We start from the raw sequence: 24,979 nt of genomic DNA, 5'->3' as shown, positions 1-24,979 counted from the left end.
ACAGACAAAAGCCCAAGAGAACCGAGTGTGGTGGTGCACGCCTGTAATCCCAGCACTAGGGAGGTAGAGGCATGAGGATTGGGAGTTCAAAGGTCATTCTTTGCTACAGGGTTAGTTCAAAGCCAGCCTGGGCTACATGAGACTCTATTGTGTAGAAAGAAAGGGAGGGAGAGAGGAAGGAAGAGGAAGAGAGAGAAGATAAAAGGAAAACAAAAAGATCCAAGGAGGGAAATGAAAACAGCCACAATTGCAAAACAAAAGCATTAGAAGAAACCTTGGTGAAGGCATGTTACAAACACACGCTTGTGTTACACATGCAGTGTTACTCTGTGACTTACTTGTACAATGTCCTTCTTAGGGGTAGTCTGGGTCAGTGGGACAGTGGTTGGCATGGCAGGGCTAGAGCTGCTGTGGGTGGGGTTGCTCCTCAGGCCAGTGGGTACGGGGGGGGGGTCAAGATGCTGTGTCTTCTGCTGGGGCAATCCCTGATTCTGCCACCATTGCTCACACTAGAAGAGCAAGTAGGAATTTTGGGTTTTTTTCCTTAAAAAAAACACAGATATAGTATATGTTTTCATTTTAATCCCGGGTGTGGGGTGTGGGGTGTGGGGCTGCCTCGGATTGTCCACAGCGGCTATGATTTGGCCTCGTGCTCTGGAAGGGGGGGTCTATGATTTTGCCAGCTGTAGATAGTTTCTGCGATTGCTATTTGAAATTCTGGGAACTTTTCAGAGAGTCTGTAAATTCTAAGGCCCCAGAAGGTGGGTTGTTGGTTAGTCACTATTGGTCACAGTTTAAGTGATTGTACACGAAGAAGAAACAAGAAGAAGAAATTAGATGTTCTGATGTGAAATATCAAACTTTCCCCAAGGAACTCAACATCTCTAATCAGCAGGATGTAGTCTAAGGATAACGTCGTCCCCTTTCCCAGGCCCTGGCTTTATTCAGGGGGTCTTCCCTTTCTTCCATATCCTTTGTTTCTCTCTTATCTAGTGTTAGGTGGTAGAAAGGGTGGAAGAAAAGGGATGGAAAAGGGAGGACGAAAGAAGAACCCACAAAGGAGTTGAAGATCAGCTACAGGGTTTCATGTAGCATGTACATCCTAAATAAATAATAATGTCTGCCTGGAGCGTTACGCTTAGGACAGTGGAGCAGCCCTTATTTCATAGTGGAAATGGACAGTTAGTGTTGTCCACCGTGGGTGCCAGAGGAAAGCATGGCGCCTGCATACCACATGCTTTCCATGTTTTCTGCCACACATTTCACTCCTCACTGAGGGCCAGGTGAGAGATTGCCTTCAGATCTAATGTGTCTGGGGTCTCTCTCCTTACAGATCACACAAACTGCATCACGGATGTTTTCTTCCTGCCTTGATTACCCATCAGGGTTAAAAGTCTGACTCATAGTAAAATGTATTAAATGCCATGGCCTGATTCTCTGTCTCTCTGTCTCTGTCTTTCTCTCAGTATATATATATATATATATATATATATATATATACACACACACACACACACACACATATATACACATATAAACATATATATTCTAAGTCTCCCCTGCTTTTGACATTTGGTTAATCTCTATTTTTTTCTGATTTTTATGGGCTTCTATTTAATTACATAACCTCACAGAATCAGATAATATAAATGTGTCTGTGCGCATACTATTATCTATACTCTATACCCAGGTCTGATACATAGCATCAACTTTATCTTATTTTTTTTATAAATACATATTTGTATATTTCTTATATATGACACATGGAGAAACAAAACATATATTCTCTGGGCATTCTCAGTTTTTACATGCAACATGATGGAGTACTGAGTGGATAGAGATGTATATAAATGGATAATGGGAAAAACAGCAAAATAGAAGGCACCGTCTTTGCTTGAAAATGTCAGAGTGCAGTTGGGTTCAGGGAAGAACAGGGTACCAGTGGTCAGATGCCAGGCTAGTCATAAGGAGCTTGTCAGCTACTTTACTGGGAGCAGGAAACGACCCACATAGCCACCCCTCCCCACCCAGGCACTCTGAGGTTTTATCAACCCTCTAACACAGCCTGCCCCCATCCCTTCCACTCAGCGGCAGCAAATTAAATGCAGAGGTTGGTGACTGCGAGTCTGCACCAGCTCCCTGCACAGGGCTGACAATTAGTATTGGAAGCAACATTCTAGAAAGACAACAGCACCGGGCCATGAATAATGAGACAGCAAACTATGCAGACTCCTTATAGATGCTGCCAGAATTCTAAGTGAAGAGAGCCCCCAACCTGCGTCTGCATTCAGACTGGCCCTGTCCCCCTCTGATGTCTGAGAGCAGCCACAGACTGGAGAACTCCTGTGCCTCGCTTCTCCCAGCGAGAAAGGAAACCCCAGCTAAGATCAATCACACTGCTCAGGACCAGAGACTCGGCCCCCAGCATGATGGGCTCATCCTGGCAGCCTCCTGACCCCGGTGTACCCACAGAAAGAGTGCCACAGTGTGTGGCCCCGGTGGGCCAGCTGAAAGAGGAGGATGAGCCAGGGCAGGAAGCAGCAGGGCAGTGCCAGCAGGTGCCCCTCACACAGCCTCCCACAGACTTCACAGCCGGTTCCCATCCCCTTCAGTCCCCAGTTATAAGCCTATTTTATTCCAAGATCACCAGGGCTCTGCATTTCAAACAGCAGGCGAAAAGGAGACAATGGCCGGACTGCGGGCCTTTTCAATAAAATTTTCAGGAGGACACACAGGCCAGGCGTTTCTTTTCTGTAGTAACTAACAATTTGCAGAGGTAGTCAGACTTTCTAGAATCTTACCTTCCCGGTAAAGGGCCAAAAAGAGGAGAAGGGGAGAGGGAAGGTTGTGTCTGCGAATGGATTCAAGTGACAGAACCTTGTGTAGTTAGTCCCTCAGAGCAAGACTAAAGGAAATGCTGAGTTTATCAAGTAGGGGTAAGGGGGAACCTCGTATAGGGTCTGATGGCTTAGCCACCACCAGGCACAGCCTCAGAAGCTCTGAGTTTACACTGTGACTACCCAGCCCCCTCAGGCCATACCCAGGCCAAATTAGATATCTAAGTCCCTCCCTTATTAACCTGAGAACTTGTGGGGTGACAGTGGGGGCTAGGATGCAGTTTAGTGGTAGCACATTATGAGCGAGCATGAAGTCCTAGGTTAGATCTCCTGCAGCAAAGACCTGGGGCTATGGGGGATGAGTTGACACTGAACCATATGTTCAGCCATGACAAACAGGGTCTGCAGGGTTAAGAGGGAAGGGAGCCAATCCAGAGATGAAACAGACAGGAAGCAGACACCTGGCTTCTCTCTAGAACACATGCCCCATTCAGTCCTCTATGGTCTGGGTGTACAGAGCAACCTCAGCTTTGTAAGTTGTTCCAGTGCCTGCCATCCTTCTTTTTGTTCAATTGTCACCATGTGTAACCAGCCTAGGCCAGCCACAGGTACCTAGCAGCCTGCTTCATATGACACACTGTTCCCTGCTGCCCCTGCAACCCGGAGTAAAGATGACCTGGGGGTGTTCAGACCAGCACTAGAGGGAGCAGAGGATTTGTGTACCAGGCCGGCTGCCAGGCAGGTCTGTCTCCACTAGCAAGGTGACCTTGAACACCAAACCTTCTGAAGTGCAGCTTTTTAAAGTGTTTGGGCTGCAGCTGCCTCCCCAGATCCTCCTCTGCACCCCCAGCAGCCAACCAGTCATCCTGGCTACCGGCTCAATGAGCGTCCCAAAAGGCTGGTCCCAACATGCAGTTATGGGCTTGAAATGGCCCCAGTCGCTTCCTATTGCTGTTTCTATAAAACCAAAAATTTCCTACACACTTGGGGCCTCTGTATGTCCTTTAACGTCACATTCCTCCCTTGGGCCTCCAGGGTCCCTGATACAATCTTGTTCACCTAATTATCTCTGTTAATTTTTTGTTGTTGTTTTTAGCACCATTATGGAGATACAATTCACAAATCATAAAACTCGCCCGTTTGAAGTTTACAGCCCAGTGGGTTTCTGCACAGTCACTGAGCTGTGCAGATGTCTCCAGTGCTGGGTTTCAGGGCATTTTCAGCGCCCCAGAAAGCAAGCATTAGCAGTCACTCCAGTCTCCCTTCTCAGCCCCTGGAAAAGGCTGATCTACTTTCTGTCTTGTAGATTTGCATATTCTAGGTGCTGCATATAAATGGAGTCATACAATACATGACCTTTATATTCTTCTCTCATTTTTTTTTTCCTGTCCTAATCTTTATGACTTCTCTCCTTTGCTTGCTTTGGGTTTAGATTTCTGTTCCTTTCCTGGTTTCTCACAGCAGAAGATTATTGACCTGAGGCCTTTCCTCGTTTTTGATATAGATGCCCACAATTATACATTCTGTAAGCCTTAAAGACTTCTTCATTTTTAAGTTTGTGTGTGTGTGTGTGTGTGTGCGCGCGCGCGCGCGTGCTCGCACGTGTGTGCAGATGCCTAGGGAGGCCAGGAGCATCAGATCCCCTGGAGCTGGAGTTCCAGGCACTTGTGCGCTGCCTAGCATGGGTGCTAGGAACTGAACCCCAGTCCCATGGAAGAGCAGCAAGCGCTCCAAACTGCAGAGCCACCTCTCCAGCCTTCCATAAGCTTTAAAATGTTACACTTTCTTTGTCTCAAAGCACTTTCTAATTTCACTTGGGAGTTCTTCTTTTGGTATTTGGAAGAAATGACTTTCTATCTATTTGTGAATTCCCCCCATTTTCCTGCAGCGTTGGAGTTCTAACTTACATTCCAGCATAGCTAAAGAACATACTTTGTATGACTTCAATCCCTTTAAACTTATTGAGACATGTTTTCCAGTCTCACATGTAGTCTCTTGGGGACAATGCTTCATGTCCGTGCTGTCAGGTGACACTGGGGAACCTTACTATTAAGGTAACAGCTCCCCATGACCAAATGGCTTTCTGGGCTTTGTGCAAAATGGGGGACTCCTTTTCTTAGCAGGGCTTCCCTGTCTCTGCCTGCCTTTGTCTGGAGAGTGTCCCTGAACACAGGTGGCTGGCCTTGTCTGAAAAGTGACCTTGTACAGAGCTCTCTGCAAGGCTGCATGATTCAGCATACACGTCCCACTCTGGCTACTGCCCCCATGATAATTAGGTGCTGTACTATAACCAATCCACCCTTCCTTAGCCTTCCTTCACTTGACACCATAACCAATTAGCCCTTTCCACCTGGACTCCTAAAAGAGCCCTTAGATACCCTATCTCTTAATCAATAAAGAAGCCCTATCTCAATGCAGCTCCAGAGGTCATTCTGTTGCTCTCTGCCTCTGTCCCCTTTCTCCCCTCAGGCTGGGCCCTGAGGTGGAATACTTTATAGATGTCTGTTAAGCCTCATTGGTTTATAATGTCATGTCTTTTATTTCCTTATTGAGCCCCTGCCTACATATGCATCCATCATTGCAAACGAGACCTAGAATCCAGGAATGGTGGCATGGATTGCAACCCCAAGGCTGCCCTGTGCCACACAACAAGACCTTGTTCCAAAAACTAATCCTACCTTCAATCCCAGCCCTCTAAAGTCAGAAGCAAGTGGATCTCTGTGAGTTTGAGTCCAACTTGATCTACTAGGGGTGTTCCAGGCCAGTGAAGGCTACCGAGTAAAAACCCTGTCTCAAAATTAAAATAAATAATTAGAAATAAAGCAAAAGAGGGAAGTCTGCAACTCTCATTGCTGAATCCCAGCTTTCCCATCATTACTGCAGGTTTTGCTCTGTGTAGTTTGGGGGGTCTGTTACTAGGTAAATATATTTATAATTGTTATCATTTCCTGATGAGTTGGCTCTTTAGCATCTCAAATGTCCTCACTCATTTCAATAAAGTGTGTGTGTGCACAAGTCTCTGTGCGTACATGGGGAGTCTAATAGATGACATCAGGTAACTTCTCCTGTCCTCCACTTTGTACCCTTGAGGCTGAAGGTCTCTTACCGAACCTGACACCCCATTTAGGCGAGGATGTAGGGGCAGTAAACTCCCAAGATCTTCCTTTCTCTGCCACCCAGCACTGGGGTTATAGGCATGCATAGCCATGCCCAGCCTTTACATGGGTTCTGGGGAGTGAAATCAAACCCCCATCTTTGCACCAGGCAAGCACCCCACCACTGAACTGCGTTCCCAGGCACAGGTTTGTCTTAAAGTCTATTCTATCTGATATCTAATAGATATTTCCACTCTCTTTTACAACTATTGTATATATGAGTGTGCGTGTGTGTGTATGTGTGTACCTGTATGCACAGGAATGTGTGCATCCCATGGCATGTGTGTGGAAGTTGGGCAGAGGACATCTGTCAGGAATTGTTCCTCTCCTTCCACCAGTGGAGGCTTAACTGAGGTGGTCAGCCTTTGAGGCGAGTGCTTTTATCAGTGGCCATCTAACTGGGCCCCTTGTGTTAATATTTTTAATATAACTTTTCATTCATCATTAATCTTCTATTACATTTTAAGCTAATTCCTAACTGGTTACCTCAGAGATTATAATTACAGATTATAAGTTAATCACAGTGTGTGTGTGTGTGTGTGTGTGTGTGTGTGTGTGTGTGATGGTAGGGATCAAACCCAGGCTGTACGTGTGTTAGGCAAATTCTCTATCACTGAGCCACATCCCCAGCCCACTCAATTAATTTTTTAATTTAAAACCATGCAGCTGAGATTAACACTGACTTAGTCTCAATAAGATACAAGAGCTTTGCTCTGCTACACAGTCATGTGCGCCACAATGTTGCTTCAGTCCACAGGGACCATATGCAGCTGCAGTCCCCTAAAACTGTATCCCCTAGTAAGAGCACAGTGACCTCAGCTTGTGTACACTCTATGCTGTCCAGAAAGTGATAAACTGTCACACTATGGTCCTCTCAGAGCCTGACCTGATAAGTGAAACGTTACTCAACTTTCTTCCCTCCTCTCTCTTCTGGCCCATTACTGTCATATAAATTATCTTTGTATGGCATAAGTCTAGTAGCAGTTTTATAATTACTTCTTTATACAGTAGCCTTACTAATCAGAAGAAGCATAAACAAAACGTACGTATGCCTTGCCAGGTGCTTCTGAATTCTCACTCGGGCGTGAGTCACTCTGTGGCATCCTTTACAGTATAGTCCTAGATTCATTTCAGAATTTCTTAGAATATCTGCTCTTGACAAATTTCCCCCCTTGTTTTTTTTTTTACAGATTCATTTATTTATTTTTATGTATATGAGTACACCATAGCTGTCTTCAGACACACCAGAAGAGGTCATCAGATCCCATTACAGATGGTTGTGAGCCACCATGTGGTTGCTGGGAATTGAACTCAGGACCTCTGGAAGAGCAGTCAATTCTCTTAACCGCTAAGCCATCTCTCCAGCCCCAAATTTCCCCTTTTTTGTTTTTGTTTTTTAAAGGTAGGGCTTCTCTGTGAGGCCTTGACTATCCTGGAACTTGCTCTATAGCCCAGGCTGGCCCCGAGATCTGCCTGCTTCTGCCTCTAGGTACTAGGATTAAAGGTGTGTGCCCCCACCACCCTGCCAATTCTTTTTTCAAAAGAAAATAACTTATCTGAAATGTTTTGTTTCTCCTTCATTAATTTCCGTATTTATATTTTTTATTTTATGTGATGGTGCTTTGCCTCCACAAATGTCTGTGTATCATATGTGGATCTGGTGCCAGCAGAGGTCAGAAGAAGGTGTCAGATCCTCTGGATCCAGAGTTACTTATGGTTGTGAGTCATCACGTGGGTCTGGGACTAGAATCAGTGTTCTCTGGAAGATCAGTCAGTAACCCTAACCACTGAGCAACCTCTCCAACCCCTTCTGAAAGACAGCCTTTCAGGATGTAAGACTTTTGATGGACAGTCTCTCCATCAGAAAGGTGGCCACCACTGGGGACAGAGCTCAGTGGTTGAAAGTTTGCACAGAATGCACAAGACTGAAGGTTTGAAACTCAGAACCGCAGAACACACACGCACACACACACACACACACACACACTGCCTGCAGTTCTGCTGTGTGGCTGGGGAGTGTTTTGCATCCTCATCCAGTCAAGACAGACCTTTTACTGCCTCTGCTTATACCTCAGAGTAACAGGATCCAGGCAGACGACACTTATGTATATATCGCGTCAAGGAGGGCTGGAAGCAATTCAGGGGCTAAATGCTATGAAAAAAAAAATAAACAAACAAGGATCAAAGAAAACAGGGACCAAGCCAAAGAGATGTCTCCGAAGACACCATGATTAAGTTGAACATCAAGTCTGACTCGGCACTCAGCTGCCCCAGAAATGAGGTGAGCACTGAGGCCATGAGATGCCACTTACAATCAGACAATGGTGGTTCTGAATGTGAACCCCATTCACAGTGATTCCAGGTGCAAAAGGATACCCCTAGGGCAAAGTGGGAACACCCTAATATGAACATAAGCCATCCCCATGGGCAGAGGACACTTCTGACTGTGTTGTATATGACTTCTCATGATGGCTGTGCCAATACCATAGATAGCCAGTTTACAGATGAGGAAATTAGATGAAACTATCATGGAGGGCCCCTGAGAATGGAAGCAATAGAATCAGGATGAAATCTCCAGCCGGAGCCATCTTTCTGTGAACTGCTTAGCTTAGCTTAGCTATGCTCCCACTGGCCCACATCCTCAGACCAGAGGACCAGGCCCCCTCTGGTCCAGCCCTCCCCCTACAGAGGCTTAATTCTCTTCACTCCTAAAGATCTATCCTGAGTTGGCCATTACTGGCCTATAGGTCAGGATCCTGTTACCTTCTGGTGGCCTGCTGTGAACAGCCTGCAGGGATTCCCACCTGCCGTGGTTGCAACTTACAGCAAGTCTTGTCTTGACTTGCACACCCCAAGCAAGTTCCACTTCCAGCTGAGCCTTCTCCTGACTTATTTCCATGTGCTGTCTGTTCCCCAGGCCAAAGCCAGCACCCCAAGGGTCCCTGCTCTGCATCTGTTAGAGCTCACACCTGAGACTATCACACAGTGATCTTTCTTCAAGGCCATAGACTCCATAGAGCAAGTCTCTAACTGTTCCCTGAGCTATATCACACTGGACATCAGGTCCTCAAAGTGCAGGGTCGGCACGCAGTTACATCCTAGCTGTCCCTGGCCTATTCTTTCTACCCTGAACTCTCTGTGAGAGCTGGATGAGGACTTTCAAGTCTGCAATGGCAGCTGCAATTTCCTCTGGAACCTTTAAATTCCCAGCTATTCCAATCTGCTAAGCTATTAGTATTTCTGGATCCATCTACCAATGGTGACTCACTTTCCCTTGACACCAGAACCTGAGGATGAAGTCAGAGAAGTCTAAGGCCAGCCCAGCCCACAGGGCACCTCTGCACATGACCATAAAGGATGTTTCAATGGGCACATCTCCTTGCCAGCAACTTAGAAACCATAGTAATATCCAGGCAGGTAACAGATCCCTATAACCCCTGCACTAGGGAGGTTGAGGAAGATGATAAATTTCAGGCCAGCCTGACTCACAGCAAGATCCTGGTTCCCCAAAACAAAAGGGAAACCATCTATCATCACAGAACACTGGAACAGTTAAAACAAAATGCTTTACATCCTTTGTTAGCAAACTGCCACCATAAAGCACTCAGCCCAAAGCTGTCTTCCGCATGAACTATAGAAGGGACTTTGATGAACCCACCATGTCCACAACCAGCAACAGCTAAGCAAGATGTTCACAGCAGAAACCTATTCAGTGGTACCTGAGGGACAGCTAGGATTGGGTAACATTGAAATCCGAACCCCTAAGGTGACATTGGGTCTTGGGGAGTGATCAGGTCCTCATCGATGAGATTAATGATCCTATAAAAGATGCCCCAGGAGATAGGGAGACACTCAACTGGCAAAGTGCTCACCCCGCCCGCAAGCATGATAACCTGAATTTGGATCCCAAGCTCCCATGAAAGAAAAGAGGAGAGTTGTGGAGCCCAACTATAATCCCTCTGCTGGCGAATGCAGAGACAGGAGGATAGCTGGAAGTTGTTAGCCAATAGTCTAGCAAAATCAACAAGCTCCAGGTTCAGCGAGAGACCCCCATATCAAGACTAAGATTTTGGAGAGTCTCTTGGGCAACCTAACCAACAACTCAAAAGGCAGCTTCTTACGCCTGGCATTGGGGGTTCTGTTAGGTGGAAGGAACACTGTCAGCCGAGACGAGAAAATTTCATTTGAATTATATATATATATATATATATATATATATATATATATATATATACATAGAATTAGATATATTATAGCTTTTTTTTTAAGTTAGATGGTTGGTAGTATGATTCCTTATATCACCTATTGCTATTGCCCTTGGCTATCCCTCAGAAGTGGAAGCTAAGTCCCTACCATGCGACTTCAGATACAACGCTTCAGAGCTTCCTGAGCTGAAATTGACCTTAAAACTAGCTTCATGGTACAAGTAGGTGCCGTGCAAGCTTCTAAAGCGGGGAAGCAAGCAACCGTCCCACCCAGCTCTAACTCATACGAATCACAACAACCCATGATAACTCTAAGGGTGCAGCAGTGGTGCACGTACCTTGGTGGTAAGCAACAACTCTACAATTGGACTTAAGACCTGCTCAACAGGCTGGAGCGATGGCTCAGAGGTTAAGAGCACTGACTGCTCTTCCAGAGGTCCCAAGTTCAATTCCCAGCAACCACATGGTAGCTCACAACCATCTGTAATGGGACCTGATGCCCTCTTCTGGTGTGCCTGAAGACAGTGACAGTGTATTCAGATATGCAAAATAAATAAATAAATCTTTAAAAAAAAAAAAAAAGACCTACTTTACAACAGGCTCAATCATGCCTAGTACTGGGAACCTAGCTCAACCTCAAAGGGCTAGATAAGTCATGGATCCTGGAGAAGAACCTACAACCACTACTTTACTAAACGTAACTACAGTCTAAGCATTTAGTCTGTATGTCCACAGATAAGTGTAGTCTTCACTCACCATCAAGGAAACTTGTAGAAAACCACAACCAATCCAAATGCTGAGTTGTGGATCCCAGTCCTAGCAGATACGGCTCCAACACTCCCCCACCTAAGGCTCAGGGAAGACTCAGAGAAGGCTCAGGGAACACTCTGGAAGAGCAGACAGAGAATCTGATGAATGGACAGTGGAACAACACGGCCATCTGTGTGAGCTACAAGACAACCCCGGCGGTTTACCACAGGGGCTTGGGATAATTTCATATTCATCTCTGACCTTTCCTTTGCCAGTCTCACCCACGGTCCCTTGCTCTTGATCAAATACTCTCCCGGACCTTGACATTAACCAGGACAAGCACTGTGACAAGTCAGAAACCAGTTGAAATTGGGTCGTTCCCTGTCACTAACCCGTGTGATTTGATGACATTAAAAAGAAAAGGAAGGAAGAAACCAGAAGAGAATTCATTTCCTTTTTTACTTTTAGAAGACACTGCTCAGAGCCCAGCGATTTAGACAGGAGTCTTCTAGAGCACACAATCCCCAGGAGGACTGCTTTTGCTGGAACCCTGGCTCTGACCCCTGACCCCAACACCCCCTCATCTGATATGCTGTCCATTAAGGAGAGAGAAGGGTGAATTTAGATTCCCAAAATGAACTGTGGGAGATGACAGTCACTTCTGCACGTCTCCTTCTAAATTAAGCCAGTGTTCTTCATTAGCTTGCCACGGGGGACTGAGAGAAAATTGTTTTAAAATTCAAAACTGAATTTAAACTAAGTAAGGAAAAAAACAAAAAACAAAAACAAAAAAGACTCCACCAAGACCAGATGTTTAAAGCAGTTTAAACAGTTTGCCACTAACATTTGGGGTTTTTTTTTTGTTGTTGTTGCTTTTGGTTTTTCGAGACAGGGTTTCGCTGTATAACCCTGGCTATCCTGGAACTCACTTTGTAGACCAGGTTGACCTCGAACTCAGAAACCTGCCTGTGTCTGCCTCCCAAGTGCTGGGATTAAAGGCATGCGCCACCACGCCTGGCTTGCCACTAACTTTTGGAATCCCTGGAGAAAGACTAAGATCAAACCCAGGGGCTTGTACACACAACACAAGCACATCCACCAATTCATTCCTAGCTGGTTGCAAATTTTTCCAGCTAACGTTCTTTTTAAAAAGATTTCATTTTATTTGAATGCCTGTGTGAGCGTCTGTCCTGTGTATGTATGTGCAGGTGCCCACAGAGGAAAGAAGAGGGTGTCAGGTCTCTGGAATTGGAGTTACAGGTGGCCTGGGAGCTGGGACAGGGTCTCTCTAGGTAACCCCAACTGGCTGAAAAGTCACCGTGTGGACCAGGCTGTCTTTCAGAAATCCACCTGCCTCTGCCTCTCTACTCCTGGATTAAAGGTGTGCTCTGGATTAAAGGTGTGTACCGCCATTCAAAACCAGCTGCCGGTTAACTCTTTTCTTATTTATTTTATTTTATGTGTATCAGTGTTTTGTCTCTGTGTATGTCTATGCACCACATGTGTATATAATATCCGTAGAGGTCAGAAGAGGGTGTCAAATGGCCTGGAACTGAGTTACAAATAGTTGCAAGTCACCATGTGCTAGGAATTGAACCCAGGTCCTCTGCAACAGTAACATCTGCCCTAACCACAGAAAAATCTCTCTAGTCCTTCCAGTTAACTAATTGCCTCCTTGAGAGTTTAGCTAGTCAGAGCAAGAGTACAACTGTCTAAATAGAGTCATCACAGGTCTCTAGATCCAGCTCAGTGACAGAGCACTAAGCTAGCATGAAGAAGGTCCTAGGTTCACTCCCTAGCATCAAAACAGCAAAACAGACAGAAACCACACAGAGAGACTAAAAAGGATCCTATAAAAAACCTTGGGTGTGGCAGTAACCATTGGACACTGATTTATAGTTGGTGCTTAGCCATGTGAGAAGCACAGTTTCACTGTCTTTGGTTCTAGTCATCGGATGTACGTCGTCGTATGAATGAGGTGGTCTGGGCCTCAAACTGCAAAAGAACAGGACCGGAAACAAACACTGGATTTTAGCTGGTGCAGGCTCACTGAGGAATCCAACTATTTTATTCTTCAAAAGATGCTATTAAGACAGTGAAAAGCCACATCCCAGAGAAGAATTCACAACCCAGGAGGTGTTAGATTATCGCCACCACAGGAATGCGTGAAGATCTGCTGTGAATCGGTGAGAATCCAAAGCGGGTAGGGAGGAGGTAAAGGAAAGTACAGGAGAGTAAAAGAGGAAACGCAAGCAACCCATAAACGCTGACCCCCCCCCAAACACCACGACGCCATGAAAACCCATGTACTGCCAGTATAAACCACAACGAGAGATCCGTGCACTCTATCCAGGCGGCATAAACTCAAAGTGTGGATGACATGAGAGGGGGCAGCAGGCCCTCTGGAAGGAACACACAGAGCTTCAGACTGCTCTTCCACTCTTGGGGACAACAACCCAGAGAAACTTGTACCTGGAAAGGTGCTGGCCCCAGCCTAGGAAGATGCAAAACGCCCAGAGCCCATCTGCAAACGGGAGGGACAAATGAGGTGGGCGTTTTACTTACAGTCATAAAAAAGAGACTACAGCCACAGGCAAGAATAGAACACACACATACATACATACATGCAGGTACGCACGCACACGCACAGCAAGGTGACTGTTAAATAAGTGGAATACATCTGACTCTACTTACAAAAGCTCATATGCATGCAAAACCAGACTACATTAAAGCTATAAACCTATGTAGTTAAACTGTAAAGAGCAGTTAATGATTATATATATCATTCTGGTCAGCATGTCCCCTGGGGGCAGGGTGGATAGATCTGTTTAAGGAGAGGCATAAAATCGGTGTGTAAATGGAATACTACTCGGCTATTAAAAAACAAAGACATTATGAATTTGGCAGGCAAATGGATGGAACTAGAAAATATCATCCTGTCTGAGGTAACCTAGACCCAAAAAGACATGCATGCATAGTATGTAGTCTTAAGTGGATATTAGCCATAAAGCTTAGGACAACCATGCTACAATCCACAGACCCAAAGAAGCCAAATAGCAAGGAGGGTCTAAGGGAGGATGCTTGAATCTTTCTCAGAAGGGGAAATAAAATAGATATCAGAGGTGAATGGAGGAAGGGAACCGGATGGGAGAGGGTAGGGGGATGGGAACAGGGCAGGGGGATCAGGTGTAGGCAGAGCAGGGGAGAGGGGACAAAAACTGGTGATGGGGGGGGGGAGGCATCTCTAGGATGTGCCAGAGATCGGGGTATGGGGGCAGGGAGTCTGTGGGGTAACTCCAGCTAAGACTCCTAGCAGTGGAGGGATATGGACCCTTAAGTGGCTCAACATCCTGCAGGCAGACAGGATGCCCAGTAGAGGGATAAGAACAGCAACCCGTTCACGAAACCTTCGACCCAAAATGTGTCCTACCTACAAGATGCTCAGGGAAAAAAGATAGAGCAGAGACTGAGGGAATGGCCAACCAATGACTGGCTCAAATTGGGACCCATCCTATGGACAAAAACCAATACCGGACACTATTAATGATACTCTGTTATACTTACCGATAGGACCCTGGCTAGCATGATTGTTCTCTAAGAGGCTCCACTCAGCAGTTGATGCAGAGACCCACAGCCAAATATTAGATGGAGCTTGGGGAGTCTTGTGAAAGAGTTGGGGGGGGGAGGATTGCGGGACCCAGGGGGATAGGAACTCCATAGGAAGACCAACAGAATTAACTAATCTGGACCCTTGGGGGTTCTCAGAAACTAAACCACTCACCAAAGAGTAAGTGTGGGTCGGATCCAGTACCCCCTTCCCACACATATGTAGCAGTTGTACAGCTTGGTCTTCATGTGGGTCCCCAACAACTGGAGTGAGGGCTACCCCTGAATCTGTTGCCTAACTGTGGATCCCATTCCTCTAACTGGGCTGCCTTGTCTTGCCTCAGTGGGAAAGGATGCGCCTAGTCTGCAGTGACCTGATCTGCCTGGGTTGGAGGATACCAAGGGGAGGCCTCCCGTTTCTCAGATGAGAAGGGGAGGAGGGAGGGAAGGAGGGAGGGAGGGAGGGAGGGAGGAAAAAGTAGAGGGAGAAGGGAGAGAGGAGGAGGGAGAGAGGGGGAAGGGAGAGAGAGCAAGAAGAAGGGAAAAATGGAGGGCTAGCTGGAGAAAAGGACTGTATTCCTAGGAGCAACAAAAGCTATAAACGCGAGGCTGGCAGGATGGCTCAATGAGCCACCAAGCCCGAGCTGGGTCCCCGGGACCCATGTGATAGAAGGAAAGAATCACGTCCATATTCACACACTAAATGAACACACACTTTAAAAATTGTCTTCAAAACACAAAACACCTAAGAGGAAATGTGCACCACCCCCTTTAAAAGGCAACCATGAAACTTAACTGGGTGCTCTGACAGGAGATGGTAGAAATCAAAACTGAACCACAAGGAAGACCATATCTCAGGCTGGAAAACTCCATCTATTTATTACTGCATAAATGCAGTCCCAAATGGAATGTTAATGACACGTGCAGAAAACGCAATGAAATGATCATAGACTTCATAAAGAGTAATGAAGACATAGGCAAGCATCACCAAGGAAATTAGGAACAAGGGCTTGCTCGTCCAGACATTAACATAAAGTCATGATGGAAATGTGAGCTAAGCAAGACATAGCGGTGTGTGTCTGTGATCCCAGCACAGGAGGTGGACCCAGGGGGATAAAGAGCTGAGAGCCATCCTCTGTTACACAGTGAATTCCAGGCCATCCTGGGCTACATAGTGAGGCACTGTCTCAAAACAAAAAAAAAAAACCAACAACAAAAGATAAAGTAACCGAGGAGGAAAAACAATAGATTCAGGGAAAAAAAAAAAAAAAAAAAAAAAAAACCAAACCCAGAAAACTTGGAATCTTGCATGTTTGTATACTATAGCAAAGCTGGCATTCTACATCCGTCAAAAGAAGGAAGAAAGCACCCATCAAATCTAGTAACTCTGGTTAGTGCACCTGACTGACGGCTGAGAGGTGTGGGAGGGAGGGAGGGAGGGAGGGAGCTCTCAACATCTGCTTTTTATAATTGATTTTTTTAAAAAAAATATTTGTGTATGTGAGCACACTGTTGCTCTCTTCAGACACACCAGAAGAGAATATCAGATCCCATTACAGATGGTTGTGAGCCACCATGTGGTTGCTGGGAATTGAACTCAGGACCTCTGGAAGAGCAGTCAGTGCTCTTAACCTCTGAGCCATCTCTCCAGTCCTTACTTGAATTTTTTTTTTAAAAGATTTATTTATATATTATATGCAAAGTACACTGTAGCTGTCTTCAGACACTCCAGAAGAGGGCGCCAGATCTCGTTGCGGATGGTTGTGAGCCACCATGTGGTTGCTGGGATTTGAACTCTGGACCTTCGAAGAGCAGTCGGGTGCTCTTACCCACTGAGCCATCTCACCAGCCCTTGAATTTTTAATACTATGGCTATAATGGCTGTGTAGTTTGGGCACATCTGTGAAAGATTACCTTGACTGGGTTAACTGAGGTAAAAAGATCCTTCTTAAACGTGGGCAGTGCCGTTCCCCATGCTCTGTTCCTGGGGTGCATAAGAGAAAGCTAGCTGAGTACCAGCAGTCATCTTGTTTCCTGCTTGCAAATGTCACATGACCATCTGCTTCCTGCTCCTTCGGCCACGCCCTCCCTGCCAATGAGGACTGTAAACTCAAACTGTGAGACAATTAAGTCCTTCCTTCCTTAGGTTGCCTTGTAGGTATTTCACTGAAGCAACCAGAAAAGTAATCGGTACAGAAAACCAGTACTAAAAGTTAGGCCACTAATAAAATCAAGCATCTTACCTCCCATCCTAAACCAAAATAAAATCAGATAAGACTGGAGAGGAACTCAAAAAAGAATGGAAAAGTTGAATTCCAGAAAGGATCCTGAACCCATGAGATCTTTCTGTGTGGAACAGGCAAGACTTATGATAGGGTCTACACAGTGAGTTCTGGGCCATCCAGGGATATACAGTAAGACCCTGCCTCAAAAACAAAAACAACAAACAAAATACAGGGCTGGATTACAGCTCTATGGTCCAGTGCTTGCCTAGCCTGGGAAGCCTATAGGTAATCCCTAGCGCTACAAAAAGAGGAAAAAATTAAAACAGATTATGCTCTGCTGTGGTTTGAATGAAAACAGCCCCTATGGGGTCATAAGGAGTGGCACTATTGGGAAACTGGCCTTGTTGGAATAGGTGTGGCTTTGTTGGAGGAGGTGTGTCACTAGGGGTGGGGCTTTGAGGTTTCAGAAGCTCAAGCCAGGCTTATTGGCTTGCTCTTCCTGCTGCCTGCAGATCTGGACGTAGAACTCTCAGCTACCTCTCCAACACCACATCTGCTTACAAGCTGCCATGATCCCCGCCATGACAATAATGGACTAAACCTCTGAACGGTCAACCTCTGAAAGGTAAGCCAGCCCCAGTTAAATGTTTTTCTTCATAAGAGTTGCCATGGTCATGGTGTCTCTTCACAGCAATAGAAACTCTAACTAAGACATGCTCTTAAAATGGATAAACTTTTACTTAAAAAAAAAAAAGAATGAACTTTGTAATACATTTATCTCAGAGACTGACAATTATAGAGTACTTACCTGGCATGCCCAAGGTGCTGGGTTTGCTTTATAACCAGAGGAGAGAGAGAGAGAGAGACAGAGAGAGAGACAGAGAGACAGAGAGACAGAGACAGAGAGAGAAAGACACACACACACACACACACACACACACACACCGCATCCACAGTGATCATCCTTTCTAAGCCTCAGAACCCACGGATGTACAGCCCAGGTCCCTGTGAAATTTCTCCTTGGTTTCAGCCTGTACTGTATGCCTTCATTTTCATTGTTCATTTTTCCCATTAAATTGTAGCCCACCAATGAGATGGGCTGTCCCATCACCGTGAGCACTCAAGCCAAATCGAATGGTCACCTTGTCAGGAAGCAGGGGACTCCTGAAGGATGCAGGAGGCTCTTTAACTCTGAGATGCTGCATCTTGGTGAAGCAGAGAATCCATTGTCAGTGACTTGGGACCAGCAGAAGAGCAAGTCTCACAAAGCCTAGCATCAACTCAACTGCTCAGATGGGCCATGCCCGAAGACGAAACCACACTAACAGGTGAAGGAGGCAAAAACCACTATTGACAAGACAGGGCACCAACTACAGCTCTCTTCCTTGACAGGCAAACACCAGCAGCTTCATAACTGTGCCACAACGGTCATGGGGACATGTGACTGACTGTCCAGGGTCTAGGGAGTACTTTTACGTAAGGCGTCCACATGGTACCTGCAGTCTTACATAAGACACTCGGGTATTTTTAGCAGCGTGGAAATGCAGTGTGAACAGAGGGGCGCTCTTGAAGCACAGCTGGGCTCTGCAGCCTGCCACCGGCCTTGCAATGCTCTCTTGCTGACAGCTCACTCTGAGGATTGAGGTCTGGGCGGGCCCCTAGAACGTCCAGATCCTGCAGTTTCTCCAGGAAGACCCAACCAGTGTGGATCTATGCACCCTCACCCGTTTGCCCCTGGCCCATCATGGGAGGAGGATGGGGTAGTGTCCATGCCAAGTAGCCACCTGCTAGATAAGTGATCTCCCCTATAGACAGAGCCAGTGCTGTGCAAAGGGTACAAGCAGAGCTAAGCCTGGCTCTCCCTGCACCCCATCCCCAAGCCAACTCCTTCTAGAAGATGGAAGTCCACTCTCATATCACCTCCTATGTGTCACCAAAAGCCAAGGTTGAAGGTGAAGTCAGTGAGGTGAAAGGCTTGGCTCTTCTGTATGAGTTGTGCTCTCACATCCTAAGGTTACACTCACTGTGGCCCCTTTTCTGCTTTATTTTATTGAAGTATACTATATACACGAAAGGACACACAAGTGAATCCTGGGTTTAGGGCATAGCTCGGTTGTTGAGTCTTTGCTTCCACGCATAAGACCCTGAGTTCTGTCCTCAGTAACGGGGTGGGGAATTAATAAATTCTAACAGTATAAACACAATGCTTGGAGCCGGGCGTGGTGGCGCACGCCTTTGATCCCAGCACTCGGGAGGCAGAGGCAGGCGGATTTCTGAGTTCGAGGCCAGCCTGGTCTACAAAGTGAGTGCCAGGACAGCCAGGGCTACACAGAGAAACCCTGTCTCGAAAAAACCAAAAAAAAAAAAAAAAAAAAAAAAAAAAAACAAAAAAACAATGCTTGACCAATCAAATAAATTTTAAAAAAAAGTCTGATGAGGCCATGGCAGGGGGATCTCTTGAACACAAATTTAGGGTCAGCCTGGACTACATAGCAGGCCCTGCCTCTGGGGTAGCACTATACTATCCTCCTGCCTCTGGGGTAGCACTATACTAGCTTGTAGCTCGCTCTGATTTCTGCTTGTGTGACTCATGCAGCCATTAACTGCTCATTCTCACCTGCAATGGTGTTCTAGTGTCTACAGTTGCCCTGGTTTCTAAGGACTCTGAGTCCTTTCTGGTTTAATTGGTTATTTACCAATGTCAGTCTGAACCCTCTCAGAACATGCCTTTCCACTGTGAGGCATTGATACACTGTTGAAAATGACTGCTCTACACCTTGAATCTTAGAGCAGCCGGTCTGTTCAGCCTCCCTGTTCACCATTTCAGTCTTAAATCATAGCCCTTCCATTGACCATACGGCAGCACATAGAGTCTTAGCCACAAGGACAGTCATTCCAGGTACTTGCTGTGTGTTATCTGGCAAATGCTTAACTTCTCTGGGGCATCAGTTTCTTACCTGCAAAATGGGGATAACGCTAATAGTTCTAACTTCCCTTGGCAGAGAATTAAATAAAAGGAAACTGCATCTGATCTGAGAGCACTTGGTCCATATTTCTTGCTTTTCCTTCTTTTTCTTTTCTTTTCTTTTGTTTGTTTAAAGTTTTTTATGACTTATTTATTTTTTTATGCATTGATGTTTTGCCTGTGTGTGTGTGTGTGTGTGTGTATGTATGCCACACCCTGGAACTGGATTTACAGACAGTTGTGAGCTCCCATATGCGTGCTGGAAATTGAACCAGGGACCTCTGGAAGAGCATCCAGTGCTTCTAACCGCTGAGCTGTCTCTCCACCCCTACCCACCTCTGGCCCATATTAATAGCTTGTGATCACTGCCCATGGCATCCTTGTCTTCCTCACACGTCCTCTGTGCCCTGTTCTGGGTGGTGTCCATGGACAAGGTCTATTGACAGCAGCTGAAGGAAACTGGCTTGCCCACCCCGGAGTGCTTGCTGCACCTCTTTCCTGACAAGCATTCAAGACAGCATAGCTTTTACCCATGGAGCACTGGGTGTCACTCATAAATGTGACCTAAACCAGGGTCATCACCCTGGGGTCATGACTAATGGTGCGCCAGCTGCCTGGCGACAACCTGCTGGGACACAAACAGTACCCAGAAGTCACTGGTTTGAAGAAACAAAAGAATTTAATATCCACACAAAAGGAAAGCGAAGCGGAATATTTCATTTCTTCAGGCAGCAAACACAGAAAAAGCCCCTCCAAGCACATAGCGCAGGAGACCTAGGAGCAGGGAGGAGACTTGGGCCTCACACTACCGGTTGCTATGGTAACAGGATTTCACAGCAGGAGCTCATTTTCCTCTGACAGTGGCCTGCAAGAGAAGGGAAGGGGGCCTCCTAAAGAAACTTATTTGAAGGCACAAAAGGGGGACTGAAAGTGTCCCTCAGGGATGGGCACTTAGGGAACGCTGGAAGGGCAGACCTGAGGACCTCCACCCCCTCACCCCCACCCCGCAGAGCTCTTTACTCCACATTTCTAAAGCCAGATCAGAAACAGCTTGTTTCCAGGGCCTCCCTGACTGATGTTACAACCTCTCGAGTCAAGGATCCTATTCCCCATCTGTCTGATCAAGTCCTTTCCCTAGAGTCCAGAAGAGTCCCACACCACCAGTATGCCCTGCACACCAGGGCCAAATACTGAGGGGACGCTGGAGATGTGGGACACATACACCTTCAGGGCAAACAACACATCTTTGTATGTAATGACAGCTTGGAGCCCACAGGACTGAATTCCACCTCTGCTCTGCCCACCCGCACACAAGCTGTGTGAGTCAGACAGGTCCCTGGCCCTCTCTGAGCTTGCTTCCCAATGGGCAGAGTGGAGACAATAATCTTGATGCCTACCTCTCTGAGTGCTTCAAGAACCTAAAAACCAGTGAAGGCCTGAACCCCTTGGAACACCGCCCAACTCGGGACACAGAATGCCCACTCTTGGTTAAGAAGGCAACAGCAGAGAATGTTCAGCTTGGCATAGAACACAATGCAACCAAGCCATTCAGAGATCTAGTTTGAGCAGGGCTCCAGGCATGGGATGGGAAGTTCTCAAAAACTTGGGGGCAGTTCACTGAACACCTCCAGGATGTGCAGTATTGGGGGGGGGGTACTGAGAGGCTGCCATCAGGCATGCCATCAGCATGACAGTTGTGGCTAAGGATGCAGAGTTAGGAAAGAGGTCCTGGACCAGTGGGATTCTAGGCAGGAGGATCAAGCTTTCTTAGGCAACAGCACCTGAGCCAAGTAGTACAGGGAGGGACAAGGGTGACTGACCCTGAGGAGAGAGAGAGAAGATTCAGGTTTGGAAACCAGTGTGAACATAGCCCAGGACTGAAAGGCTGAGAACCCAGCAAAGGAGCTGGCCCCGAAAGGCCTGAGGAAAACCGAAGACTCTAAGGATTTCTTAGGGGTCAATTATTTGGTCAAGAGCCACTCCTTCTAGAGGTGACATGTCAGATTGTATGCTGCAGCAGGAGTCTGATTCTAGCCTACACTGTTCCAGGTCAGGGCCAGCTGATCCCAGGGGGGAGATGCCAGACCCCTCAGAGGCAAATGTAGTCTATAGAATGAGAAGGGCTCCTGACTGAGACACCCGTTCAGACTCAGACTATCTTTGAGTGACTATGGGGCACCCCAAAGAAAGCCTGGACAGGAGTGACCCAAGACCACTGCGTGAGAAGCCATAAACTGGGCCTAGAAAGCAGAAGCAAGAAAAGAGGGGCTGAGAAAGGAACAACTGGGGTTAGAACAAAAGGGAGGGGGCCTGGCTAGAAATAAAGACCACCTGGAAGGGAAGGCTGCAAAAATAGACGCCTCCCCCTCCGCGATGGGTAGGGAGTGGGTATAGGAGGGAGCGAGGGAGGCTCGCTGGAAAGCCAGTTAGCCTCTGCTGAGTGGCAGTTCAGCAGTCTGGGCTGCAGGGTTAGGGAAGAGGACAGCAGCAGGTGCAGAGCACTTGTGGGAAATGTGGCGGTGAGCAAAGCTTACAGCTCACCTCGTGTTTCTGCTTTTTTTCAGTTGGGAGCCAAGTGGCCCCCAGAGGCAGCGATGGAAGGCGCAATCTCTCCCGGTGGGGACGAGACAGAGCCTGAACTATAGGGACTGGCTTCTCCAGGAGACTTTCGAGTTGCTCTGGGGCCTCAGGGATGCCCCTTTCCCTCCCCTGCCCTCTGCTGCCCGGAGCTTGCGGGCTGCACAACCCGACTGACAGCGACTTTTCACCTGGATCCCACTGACTCAAGTCTCACTGAGCTCGGGTTTCCACTTTCAGCATCCCCCACCTTTCCCCCAAGGGAACCGCTAAGGTTTATCAGACACACAGGTGGAAAATCGAATCGCTTTGCCCTGCTCCACCTCGGAATTCGCAGACGGCCGGAGACCCCTGGGAGCAGGCAGGGAGGGTCGCCATCCTGAGCTCCCGGCGGCGCCCCGAGTGGATTGAAACACTTCCCCAAACCTGTCTGACCGCGGGGAGGGGTCTTCCAGGGGCAGAACCGGCTGACTCGGAGGACACCCTCCACCTGCACACCCAAGGGCTCCACGTGCTTTCGAGTTCCCACTCCTGAACGCCAGCCAGCCGGTTTGAGCCCAGCGCCCAGGGCCAAGGACAACCCACACACAAACGCCAGTCACCGAAAACACTGGATATTGTCCACCCTACCCCGGCCGGGCACTGAGAGACCGGGACGGGACACCGGCCACCACCTGCAGGCCCCTCCCGCCGCCAGCGCGCGCTCGCTGGGCTCCGCACTTGTTGACTCACTCGCGGGCGCGCTCGCCCCAGCGCCGCCTGCCGTCCGCACCTCCCGCGCCCCTCCCCCACCGGCCGCCCGCGCCCGGCGCCACTCCGCGCCCGGGACACACCCGGGGCCGCGCGAGGTACAACCTCCGCTCCGGGCTGTGGGCTAAATCCCGGAGTAAGAGCGCGCCGGCGGAGCGGACCGCGGCGCTGTCCCGGGACAGCTCTCCTGCAGCCCGGAGTCTCCGGCAACGGAGAGAGATAGAGGGCGGGCAAACCCAGGAGGGCAGCTGGGCGCCAGGCCCTGCCCAAGCCCCAACGGTGCTCAGGAACGGTCCCCACCCCAGGTTCCAACATCTACAGGATCTGAGCCCTAGCTCCCGGACCATCGCGTGCACGCGCTCTGGCCCCCATCTTGGAGCCAAACACACACACACCGGGGCCCCGAGAGACTGGGCCCTAGAAAAGGGGGGTGGCCCCACTTTAGCTACACTTACCTGGGGCTTCGCCCCGGCCGGGCGCGCTCCCTGGCTGCCCTCTGGCGGCCACCTCAGGTACCCGGCGCGCGCCCCGCCCCGGTCCGCCCCTCTCTGACCTGGGACCTGTTCCTGCCAGCTGAAGAGCTCTGGCCTGAGGCCATCTGATAGGCGCCATCCCCCTTTCGATGGCTCTTCTTGGCACGGAGTGGATCTCGAGGGCTCCTTTTAGTTACAGATAACGAACAGCTCCGTCTTTTCTTTAAGGAGCTTCAAGCCTCTTCTTAGCAACCCCAGGAGGCAAAAGATAGGGCTTCTGGAAACCTAACACTAGCTGGTGCTCAGTGTGTGTTTGTGGAATAAATGACTGGAGGAGGCGAATGGATGCTACAGTCTGCAAAGGAAGCAGCCGCCCAGAGCCTAAGCTCTTGTCTGCTTTGTCTTGACTGCCAGTTCTAAATGAATCAAGTTGTATTCATTTCCAGCCGCTGTACGCCTGAATGGTGCATATGCATCCAAGCGGAGTGGAGATATCTCTCCAGCCCCTCAGACTAAATGTTTAAGGAAAAAAAAAAAAAAAATCCTGAGATGGCCTTAGACATCAGTAGCCAGGTGAAAAGCCTGGGATTCCTGGTTGTCATGTTAACTCAGCAGCCCCGATTAGTCCCTAGGTCATATCGACTTTCATCTGGACTCAGATCTTCCCCTATGGGAAATGCGATCTTGTGTGAATCTGTGCGACCTGCCAGGAAACTTCCTGTAGTACAGAGATGTTGCATGGCTGCCCTAGCCACTAGGAACAAGGGACTGGATGTGTTACTTCGTTTAATTTGACTTAATATAAACTGCCACTCTGTATCAGGCGGTGAAGCCCGAGCTTCTGTCTTCTCTTGAGGAGGGAGAGAATGAGAACCGAATGCGGGGGAAGCCCCTAACAGCTGGCTCATTGTAAGGGTCAATAGTGGGAGTTAGTAACCGTCATCGCCTCCATCCTGTCATTTCCCTAATCCTCAGATCTCAAGGATTCAGGGCTACCTGTCCACCCACAAGCTCCCTTTTAGGAGTCCCTCATAGTACAGCATGCCTAGCCTGTTACAGCGCACTAGTTTCTGGGGGTGCCCAGCCTCTCTTTGGAAAATGGGCCGTGAGAAATTGGTTGATTACCCCCATTGCCTTGCTTTAATTTAGTCAGTGCTTTAGCCGCAAAGGTTTTTCCTCCTCCAAGATGCAAGGCTTCTATCGGGTGCTGGTGGTACTTCAAACTGGTACTTGGGTTGTACTAAGGAGTGATTTCTTGCCAGTTTCCTTAAAGTTTTATTTCCTAGGTCTCTCACATGGCCTCCCCCACCCCCCACCACCACAGCAATACAACCAGCCTTATACAACCAACTGTTCTTGTTTGGCTTTTACATGGGGGCATCTCGTATATGAGAGGAGACACAGCCTAGGCCTCCAGTCCTGTTCCTGTGTGAAAT

At 47.9% G+C, this 24,979-nt stretch overlaps 1 protein-coding gene across 2 annotated transcripts in view; it reads right to left on the bottom strand.

Moving 5' to 3' along the window:
• Rph3al (rabphilin 3A like (without C2 domains)) overlaps positions 1 to 23,733 on the bottom strand; it is a 136,412-nt gene extending 112,679 nt beyond the window's left edge. Inside the window, exon 1 of one of the 2 annotated variants that reach the window (XM_029484108.2) lies at positions 23,526 to 23,733. The gene's annotated coding sequence lies outside the window, so the exon portion shown is untranslated. The remainder of the gene's footprint in view (positions 1 to 23,525) is intronic. The other variant, XM_021176264.2, reaches the window with a different exon arrangement.
• Between the last annotated feature and the right edge of the window lie 1,246 nt (positions 23,734 to 24,979).

This window comes from Mus caroli, unplaced genomic scaffold, assembly GCF_978045245.1.
Source record: "Mus caroli unplaced genomic scaffold, Mus_caroli_1 scaffold_13, whole genome shotgun sequence".
NCBI lineage: Eukaryota > Metazoa > Chordata > Mammalia > Rodentia > Muridae > Mus > Mus caroli.
The sequence above is the reverse complement of the archived record's forward strand: the minus strand, read 5'-3'. Positions and strand labels throughout refer to the sequence as shown.